Genomic DNA, 9,211 nt, shown 5'->3' with positions numbered 1-9,211 from the left:
GGCTGTGATACACCTGTTCCACAAAATACTGATTGAAAGGTGCCATATACCTGTGTCTGCCAAATACTTATTGAGGGGTGCTATATACCTGTTTCGGCCAAATATTGATTGAGGGATGCTATATACCAGTTTCTGACAAATACTGATTGAGGGGTGCCATATTCCTGTTTTCGACAAATATTGATTGAGGGATGCTATATAACTTCTTCCACAAAATCCTGATTGAGGGGTGCTATATACCTAATTCGGCCAAATACTGATTGAGGGGTGCTATATACCAGTTTCTGCCAAATACTGATTGAGGGGTGCTGACTACCTTCTTCCACAAATACTGTTTGATGGGTGCAATTGCTATACACCTTCTTCCACCAAATACAGATTGAGGGCTGTGATACACCTGTTCCACAAAATACTGATTGAAAGCCAAATATTGATTGAGGGATGCTATATAAATCTTCCACAAAATCCTGATTAAGGGGTGCTATATACCTGTTTCCGCCAAATACTGATTGAGGGGTGCTATATACCAGTTTCTGCCAAATACTGATTGAAGGGTGCCATATATGTACCTTCTTCCACAAAATACTGATTGAGGGGTGCTGTATACCTGTTTCCGCTAAATAAAGATTGAGGGGTGCTATATACCAGTTTCCGCCAAATACTGATTGAGGGGTGCTATATACCAGTTTCTGCCAAATACTGATTGAAGGGTGCCATATATGTACCTTCTTCCACAAAATACTGATTGAGGGGTGCTATTGCTATAAACCTTCTTCCACCAAATACTGATTGAGGGCTGCGATACACCTGCTTCCACAAAATACTGATTGAGGGGTGCTATATACCTGTTTCCGCCCAATACTGATTGAGGGGTGCTATATACCTCTTTCCGCCAAATGCTGATTAAGTGGTGCTATATAACATTTTCCGCCAAATACTGATTGAGGGGTGCTATGTACCTTCTTCCACAAAATACTGATTGAGGGGTGCAATTGCTATATACCTTCTTCCACCAAATACAGATTGAGGGCTGCGATACACCTGTTCCAGAAAATACTGATTGAGGGGTGCCATATACCTGTTTCCGCCAAATACTAATTGAGGGGTTCTATATACCTGTTTCCACCAAATACTGATTGAGGGCTGCGATACACCTGCTTCCACACAATACTGATTGAGGGGTGCCATATACCTGTTTCAGCCAAATACTGATTGAGGGGTGCTATATACCTGTTTCCACCAAATACTGATTGAGGGGTGCCATATACCTTTTTCTAATAAATACTGATTGAGGGGTGCTATTGCTATATACCTTCTTCCACCAAATACTGATTGAGGGCTGCGATACTCCTGCTTCCACAAAATACTGATTGAGGGGTATCATATACCTGTTTCGGCCAAATATTGATTGAGGGATGCTATATAACTTATTCCACAAAATCCTGATTGAGGGGTGCTATATATCTGTTTCCGCCAAATACTGATTGAGGGGTGCCATATACCTTCTTCCACCAAATACTGATTGAGGGCTGCGATACACCTGCTTCCACAAAATACTGATTGAGGGGTGCCATATACCTGTTTCCGCCAAATACTGATTGAGGGGTGCTATATACCTGTTTCCACCAAATACTGATTGAGGGGTGTCATATACCCTTTTCTAATAAATACTGATTGAGGGGTGCTATTGCTATATACCTTCTTCCACCAAATACTGATTGAGGGCTGCAATACGCCTGCTTCCACAAAATACTGATTGAGGGTTGCCATATATCTGTTTCCGCCAAATATTGATTGAGGGATGCTATATAACTTATTCCACAAAATCCTCATTGAGGGGTGCTATATACCTGTTTCTGCCAAATACTGATTGAGGGGTGCCATATACCTTCTTCCACAATATACTGATCAAGGGGTGCTATTGCTATATAAGTACCTTCTTCCACAAAGTACTGATTGAGGGCTGTGATACACCTTCTTACACAAAAAAACTGATTGAGGGTTCCCATATACCTGTTTCTGCCAAATACTGATTGAGGGGTGCAATATACCTTCTTCCATAAAATCCTGATTGAGGGGTGCTATTGCTATATACCTTCTTCCACCAAATACTGATTGAGGGCTGCGATACACCTGCTTCCATTGAGGGGTGCCATATACCTGTTTCCGTTAAATACTGATTGAGGGGTGACATATACATTCTTCCACAAAATACTGATTGAGGGGTGCTATTGCTATATACCTTCTTCCACCAAATACTGATTGAGGTCTGCAATACACCTGCTTCCACAAAATACTGATTGAGGGGTGCCATATACATGTTTCGGCCAAATACTGATTGAGGGGTGCTATATACCTGTTTCCTCCAAATAATGATTGAGGGGTGCCATATACCTTTTTTCCAATAAATACTGATTGAGGGGTGCTATTGCTACATACCTTCTTCCACCAAATACTGATTGAGGGCTGTCATAGACCTGATTCCACAAAATACTGATTGAGGGGTGCCATATTCCTGTTTCCGCCAAATATTGATTGAGGGATGCTATATAACTTCTTCCACAAAATCCTGATTGAGGGGAGCTATATACCTCATTCCGCCAAATACTGATTGAGGGGTGCTATATACCAGTTTCTGCCAAATACTGATTGAGGGGTGCTGTCTACCTTCTTCCACAAATACTGTTTGATGGGTGAAATTGCTATACACCTTCTTCCACCAAATACAGATTGAGGGCTGTGATACACCTGTTCCACAAAATACTGATTGAAAGGTGCCATATACCTGTTTCTGCCAAATACTTATTGAGGGGTGCTATATACCTGTTTCCAACAAATACCGATTGAGGGGTGCTATATACCAGTTTCTGACAAATACTGATTGAGGGGTGCTGCATATCTGTTTCCGCTAAATAAAGATTAAGGGGTGCTATATACCAGTTTCCGCCAAATACTGATTGAGGGGTGCTATATACCAGTTTCAGCCAAATACTGATTGAGGGGTGCTATATACCAGTTTCCGCCAAATACTGATTGAGGGGTGCCATATACCTTTTTCCATAAAATACTGATCGAGGGGTGCTATTGCTATATAAGTACCTTCTTCCACCAAGTACTGATTGAGGGCTGCGATACACCTGCTTCCACAAAATCCTGATTTAGGGGTGCTATATACCTGTTTCTGCCAAATACTGATTGAGGGGTGCTATATACCTTCTTCCACAAAATACTGATTCAGGGGTGCTATTGCTATATACCTTCTTCCACCAAATACTAATTGAGGGCTACAATACACCTGCTTCTATTGAGGGGTGCCATATACCTGTTTCCGTTAAATAATGATTGAGGGGTGACATATACATGTTTCGGCCAAATACTGATTAAGGGGTGCTATATACCTGTTTCCGCCAAATACTGATTGAGGGGTGCCATATACCTTTTACCAATAAATACTGATTGAGGGGTGCTATTGCTATATACCTTCTTACACCAAATACTGATTGAGGGCTGCGATACACCTGCATCCACAAAATACTGATTGAGGGGTGCCATATACCTGTTTCCGCCAAATATTGATTGAGGGATGCTATATATCTTCTTCCACAAAATCCTGATTGAGGGGTGCTATATACCTGTTTCCGCCAAATACTGATTGAGGGGTGCTGTATACCTCCCTCCACAAAATACTGTTTGATGGGTGCAATTGATTTACACCTTCTTCCACCAAATACAGATTGAGGGCTGTGATACACCTGTTCAACAAAATACTGATTGAGGGGTGCCATATACCTGTTTCCGCCAAATACTTATTGAGGGGTGCTATATACCTGTTTCCAACAAATACTGATTGAGGGGTGCTATAATACCAGTTTCTGCCAAATACTGATTGAGGGATGCCATATACCTTCTTCCACAAAATACTGATTGAGGGGTGCTATTGCTACAAACCGGATTCCAAAAAAGTTGGGACACTATACAGGGAGTGCAGAATTATTAAGCAAGTTGTATTTTTGAGGATTAATTTTATTATTGAACAACAACCATGTTCTCAATGAACCCAAAAAACTCATTAATATCAAAGCTGAATATTTTTGGAAGTAGTTTTTAGTTTGTTTTTAGTTTTAGCTATTTTAGGGGGATATCTGTGTGTGCAGGTGACTATTACTGTGCATAATTATTAGGCAACTTAACAAAAAACATATATATACCCATTTCAATTATTTATTTTTACCAGTGAAACCAATATAACATCTCAACATTCACAAATATACATTTCTGACATTCAAAAACAAAACAAAAACAAATCAGTGACCAATATAGCCACCTTTCTTTGCAAGGACACTCAAAAGCCTGCCATCCATGGATTCTGTCAGTGTTTTGATCTGTTCACCATCAACATTGCGTGCAGCAGCAACCACAGCCTCCCAGACACTGTTCAGAGAGGTGTACTGTTTTCCCTCCTTGTAAATCTCACATTTGATGATGGACCACAGGTTCTCAATGGGGTTCAGATCAGGTGAACAAGGAGGCCATGTCATTAGATTTTCTTCTTTTATACCCTTTCTTGCCAGCCACGCTGTGGAGTACTTGGACGCGTGTGATGGAGCATTGTCCTGCATGAAAATCATGTTTTTCTTGAAGGATGCAGACTTCTTCCTGTACCACTGCTTGAAGAAGGTGTCTTCCAGAAACTGGCAGTAGGACTGGGAGTTGAGCTTGACTCCATCCTCAACCCGAAAAGGCCCCACAAGCTCATCTTTGATGATACCAGCCCAAACCAGTACTCCACCTCCACCTTGCTGGCGTCTGAGTCGGACTGGAGCTCTCTGCCCTTTACCAATCCAGCCACGGGCCCATCCATCTGGCCCATCAAGACTCACTCTCATTTCATCAGTCCATAAAACCTTAGAAAAATCAGTCTTGAGATATTTCTTGGCCCAGTCTTGACTTTTCAGCTTGTGTGTCTTGTTCAGTGGTGGTCGTCTTTCAGCCTTTCTTACCTTGGCCATGTCTCTGAGTATTGCACACCTTGTGCTTTTGGGCACTCCAGTGATGTTGCAGCTCTGAAATATGGCCAAACTGGTGGCAAGTGGCATCTTGGCAGCTGCACGCTTGACTTTTCTCAGTTCATGGGCAGTTATTTTGCGGGTTGGTTTTTCCACATGCTTCTTGCGACCCTGTTGACTATTTTGAATGAAACGCTTGATTGTTCGATGATCACGCTTCAGAAGCTTTGCAATTTTAAGAGTGCTGCATCCCTCTGCAAGATATCTCACTATTTTTGACTTTTCTGAGCCTGTCAAGTCCTTCTTTTGACCCATTTTGCCAAAGGAAAGGAAGTTGCCTAATAATTATGCACACCTAATATAGGGTGTTGATGTCATTAGACCACACCCCTTCTCATTACAGAGATGCACATCACCTAATATGCTTAATTGGTAGTAGGCTTTCGAGCCTATACAGCTTGGAGTAAGACAACATGCATAAAGAGGATGATGTGGTCAAAATACTCATTTGCCTAATAATTCTGCACTCCCTGTACAAATCGTGAATAAAAACTGAATGCAATGATGTGGAGGTGCCAACTTATAATATTTTATTCAGAATAGAACATAAACCACGGAACAAAAGTTTAAACTGAGAAAATGTACCATTTTAAGGGGAAAATATGTTGAATCAGAATTTCATGATGTCAACAAATCCCCAAAAAGTTGGGACAAGGCAATTTTCACCACTGTGTGGCATCTCCCCTTCTTCTTACAACACTCAACAGACGTCTGGGGACCGAGGAGACCATTTTCTCAAGTTTAGAAATAGGAATGCTCTCCCTTTCTTGTCTAATACAGGCCTCTAACTGTTCAATCGTCTTGGGCCTTCTTTGTTGCACCTTCCTCTTTATGATGCGCCAAATGTTCTCTATAGGTGAAAGATCTGGACTGCAGACTGGCCATTTCAGTACCCGGATCCTTCTCCTACGCAGCCATGATGTTGTGATTGATGCAGAATGTGGTCTGGCATTATCTTGTTGAAAAATGCAGGGTCTTCCCTGAAAGAGATGACGTCTGGATGGGAGCATATGTTGTTCTAGAACCTGAATATATTTTTCTGCATTGATGGTGCCTTTCCAGACATGCAAGCTGCCCATGCCACACGCACTCATGCAACCCCACACCATCAGAGATGCAGGCTTCTGAACTGAGTGTTGATAACAACTTGGGTTGTCCTTGTCCTCTTTGGTCCAGATGACATGGCGTCCCAGATTTCCAAAAAGAACTTCGAATCGTGACTCGTCTGACCACAGAACAGTCTTCCATTTTGCCACACTCCATTTTAAATGATCTCTGGCCCAGTGAAAACGCCTGAGCTTGTGGATCTTGCTTAGAAATGGCTTCTTCTTTGCACTGTAGAAATTCAGCTGGCAACGGCGGATGGCACGGTGGATTGTGTTCACTGACAATGGTTTCTGGAAGTATTCCTGAGCCCATTCTGTGATTTCCTTTACAGTAGCATTCCTGTTTGTGGTGCAGTGTCGTTTAAGGGCCCGGAGATCACGGGCATCCAGTATGGTTTTACGGCCTTGACCCTTACGCACAGAGATTGTTCCAGATTCTCTGAATCTTCGGATGATGTTATGCACAGTTGATGATGATAGATGCAAAGTCTTTGCAATTTTTCGCTGGGTAACACCTTTCTGATATTGCTCCACTATCTTTCTGCGCAACATTGTGGGAATTGGTGATCTTCTACCCATCTTGGCTTCTGAGAGACACTGCCACTCTGAGAAGCTCTTTTTATACCCAATCATGTTGCCAATTGACCTAATTAGTGTTAATTTGTCTTCCAGCTCTTCGTTATGCTCAAATTTACTTTTTCCAGCCTCTTATTGCTACTTGTCCCAACTTTTTATGGGATTTGTTAACACCATGAAATTTTGAATCAACGTATTTTTCCTTTAAAATGATACATTTACTCGGATTAAACGTTTGATCTGTCATCTGCGTTCTATTACAAATAAAATATTGACATTTGCCATCTCCATATCATTGCATTCAGTTTTTATTCACAATTTCTTTAGTGTCCCAACTTTTTTGGAATCCGGTTTGTATATACCTTCTTCCACCAAATACTGATTGAAGGCTTCAATACACCTGCTTCCACAAAATACTGATTGAGGGGTGCCATACAGTCATGTGAAAAAATTAGGACACCCTTTGAAAGCATGTGGTTTTTTGTAACATTTTTAATAAAAGGTTATTTCATCTCCGTTTCAACAATACAGAGAGATTAAAGTAATCCAACTAAACAAAGAAAACTGAAGAAAAGTCTTTTCAAGATCTTCTGTAAATGTCATTCTACAAAAATGCCTATTCTAACTGAGGAAAAAGATAGGACACCCTCACATGTATTCCCTCTTAAATTGGCTCAGATCTCACACAGGTATATCACACCAGGTGCACATAATTAGTAGATCGTTACTCTGCATGTTGAATGAGGCTTGCCCTATTTAAACCTCAGACATTTAGTTTGGTGTGCTCCTGACTGTTGAAGTGAGAGTGAGCACCATGGTGAGAGCAAAAGAGCTGTCAGAGGACTTCAGAAAAAAGATTGTAGCAGCCTATGAGTCTGGGAAGGGATTTAAAAAGATCTCAAAAGATTTTGAAATCAGCCGTTCCACTGTCCGGAAGATAGTCTACAAGTGGAGGGCTTTCAAAACAACTGCCAACATGCCCAGGACTGGTCGCCCCAGCAAGTTCACCCCAAGAGCAGACCGCAAGATGCTAAAAGAGGTCTCCAAAAACCCTAAAGTGTCATCTCGAGAACTACAGCAGGCTCTGGCTACTGTTGATGTAGAAGTACATGCCTCTACAATCAGAAAGAGACTGTACAAGTTTAACTTGCATGGGAGGTGTGCAAGGAGGAAACCTTTGCTTTCCAAGAGAAACATCGAGGCCAGACTGACATTTGCCAGAGATAAAGTTGACAAAGACCAGGACTTCTGGAATAATGTTCTTTGGACAGATGAGTCCAAAATTGAATTATTTGGACACAACAGCAGAGGACATGTTTGGCGTAAACCAAACACAGCATTCCAAGAAAAGAACCTCATACCAACTGTGAAGCATGGAGGTGGAAGTGTCATGGTTTGGGGCTGCTTTGCTGCAGCAGGACCTGGTCAGCTCACCATCATAGAATCCACGATGAATTCTACTGTGTATCAGAAGGTGCTTGAAGAACATGTGAGACCATCAGTTTGAAAATTAAAGCTGAAGCGGAACTGGACCATGCAACATGACAATGACCCAAAACATACTAGTAAATCAACCAAAGATTGGCTGAAAAAGAAGAAATGGAGAGTCCTGGAATGGCCAAGTCAAAGTCCAGATTTGAATCCCATTGAGATGCTGTGGGGTGACTTGAAAAGGGCTGTACGTGCAAGAAACCCCTCAAACATCTCACAGCTGAAAAAGTTCTGCATTGAGGAGTGGGGTAAAATTTCCTCAGACCGATGTCGAAGACTGGTAGATGGCTACAAGAACCGTCTCACTGCAGTTATTTCAGCCAAAGGAGGTAACACTCGCTATTAGGGGCAAGGGTGTCCTATCTTTTTCCTCAGTTAGAATAGGCATTTTTGTAGAATGACATTTACAGAAGATCTTGAAAAGACTTTTCTTCAGTTTTCTTTGTTTAGTTGGATTACTTTAATCTCTCTGTATTGTTGAAACGGAGATGAAATAACCTTTTATTAAAAATGTTACAAAAAACCACATGCTTTCAAAGGGTGTCCTAATTTTTTCACATGACTGTATACCTGTTTCCGCCAAATAATGATTGAGGGGTGCCATATACCTTCTTCCACAAAATACTGATTGAGCGGTGTTATTGCTATATACCTTTTTCCACCAAATACTGATTGAGGTCTGCAATACACCTGCTACCACAAAATATTGATTGAGGGGTGCCATATACCTGTTTCCGTTAAATACTGATTGAGGGGTGCTATATACTTGTTTCTGCCAAATATTGATTGAGGGCTGCTATATACCTGTTTCCACCAAATACTGATTGAGGGGTGCCATATACCATCCTCCACTAAATACTGATTGAGGGGTGCTATTGCTAGATAACTTCTTCCAACAAATACTGATTGAGGGTTGCGATATACCTGCTTCCACAAAATACTGATTGAGGGTGCCATATACCTGTTGCACCA

The sequence above is a fragment of the Bufo bufo genome, chromosome 1 (assembly GCF_905171765.1).
Source record: "Bufo bufo chromosome 1, aBufBuf1.1, whole genome shotgun sequence".
NCBI lineage: Eukaryota > Metazoa > Chordata > Amphibia > Anura > Bufonidae > Bufo > Bufo bufo.
This window is presented reverse-complemented; position numbering follows the sequence as displayed.